The sequence below is a fragment of the Poecilia latipinna genome, unplaced genomic scaffold, assembly GCF_001443285.1.
Source record: "Poecilia latipinna isolate Pla-1442-1.1 unplaced genomic scaffold, P_latipinna-1.0 Scaffold32, whole genome shotgun sequence".
Taxonomy (NCBI): domain Eukaryota; kingdom Metazoa; phylum Chordata; class Actinopteri; order Cyprinodontiformes; family Poeciliidae; genus Poecilia; species Poecilia latipinna.
The window spans coordinates 309,031-310,863 of record NW_015112648.1 but is presented as its reverse complement, the minus strand read 5'-3'; the positions used below and the strand labels follow the sequence as shown (position 1 = coordinate 310,863).

The following is a 1,833-nucleotide window of genomic DNA, read 5'->3' as shown; positions in this document are numbered from 1 at the left end:
CAACTCCCCATTTATTAGACATAACTAAACAGTATAAGCATGAGGGATATACTAATAAATACAAGCTGTAACACTTAATAAACATATTTTAAAGGTGACATTTTATGTTTCCTTTCCTTTTTTGTTGTAAGAAACCATTCTTAGATAATGAGATTTTAATCTGTTCTGCCTACTTTTAGCTCATTTTACAATGAGCTCCTTTAGGGCGTCTTGTCTCTTTAAATCTAAATAAGCTGCTGCTGGCCACACCCCCAACTCAACATTTACACTCTCACATTAAAATGGCTGCAAACACATGTGCAATTATACAACCGTACATCTTTGAAAAGCAGAAGTGGAGCCTCCTGCACAAGCAGCAAGAATTTAGCAAGTGGTTTCTGAATGGTGAGTCAACAGCAAAATATTTGTCTTTTCCAGTAGCCATTGTACAGCAGGAAAACCAGCTGACCAAACATGCTGGGTGTCAGGTTGGGTTGCTATGTGACAAGGTGGGCTCAGGTTGTTAGGTAATTGCGCACTTTGACTCAACATTCAGGAGGCTTTTGAAACTGTTTGTTTTCCAGACACCAAAAATATTAACTTAAATTTATTTTAACTTATTGCCCAAAAAATTTGCTGGCTGGTTTCTGAAGCGCCTCGGCTGTTTTTAGAAGGAACTGAGACCCAAATGGACGTATAAAATGTGAAAAAGTGCTTTTTTCATAAAAGGTCCCCTTCAGAGAAATAGATTTAAGTAACTTTATTTGTTGAACTAAGAGAAAGATCCACTTTCACATATGTCCCAATGTCTCCAAACCCACCTGTATATCACTATTATTAAACGTCCCTTTAGTCACCAACCCCCTCATTGCAATTGCTAAATTGTGTTTTTTCAACGTTGGGAGAATATCAACAGAGTTTTGCTCACATGTGAAGGGAACTCAGCGTCAGTTTTCTTAGTCCAGGTAAGATGTTTGACTTTCTTTTGTGTATGTATTTCTTTGTTGTTTGTTTATATCTGTTTAAGTTATGCCATATTCGGATTAATTAATGTTCAAAAGTCTTGCCATACCAGTTCATCGATTTATGTAAGTTATTCTTGTTTTCTGTTTCTTGTATATTCACAGTTTATTTTCTCTGTGATTATTTGTTAGGGTTTTCCTCTCTGGTTCTAGATCATTTGAGTCCCTGCTGATTTGTGTTTATTTTTCATTTTCTCTGAGTCGACTGACCTTCTCTCACAGCTGCACCCATTTGATAATCAACCACCTGCTTCTTGGTAGAAATCACCCTCCTCGGCATCAAACCCTTTCTGTCTCTTCTGTCTCTGTAATTATTCAGTTTTCTTGCTGATGTTTCCTCCTTTATTATTATTATTATTATTCATTAAATTAAAATCACTCTGTTTCCCCTCTGTCAGTGTTTTTATCAAGTAAAACGTGACAGGAAGTACCTAAATACCTATGAATGTGAAGGCTTTCAAATTGAAATCCAGTCTTCCTCAAACGTTTGATTTTACTTTTCTCCACAATCCTCTCAAGGCTGCAGCTATTCCTATTGATTTTACACCTTCTTTTCATTCTTTCAATTAGCTTTTTATTCATAACCTTCCAGCATTGTACCTGGAGTACACTAGTGGATTTTGCTGTTTGAGAAAGGTATTAATTTCTACTTGTTTAGAAAACCACAACATCAACTGTCTTGTTAATGTCGGACATTAACAGCCAAAGCATTACATTTCACCAATAATATGTTTTACATTTTGTATTTACTGTTTCTGCACTCCATGCAGAGACAGTAAATACTTTTGGTTAACTCTGAGAGAGATTTGATTACGTTGCTGTTATGTGCTTC

At 36.0% G+C, this 1,833-nt stretch overlaps 1 long non-coding RNA gene across 2 annotated transcripts in view; it reads left to right on the top strand.

Annotated features, from left to right (window-relative positions):
* Window positions 1-854: 854 nt before the first annotated feature.
* LOC106953166 (uncharacterized) overlaps window positions 855-1,833 on the top strand; it is a 6,294-nt gene continuing 5,315 nt past the window's right edge. Inside the window, exon 1 of one of the 2 annotated variants that reach the window (XR_001426140.1) lies at window positions 855-944. This is a non-coding gene — a long non-coding RNA (uncharacterized LOC106953166). Of the gene's footprint in view, window positions 945-1,415; window positions 1,638-1,833 lie in introns of those variants that run through there. The other variant, XR_001426141.1, reaches the window with a different exon arrangement.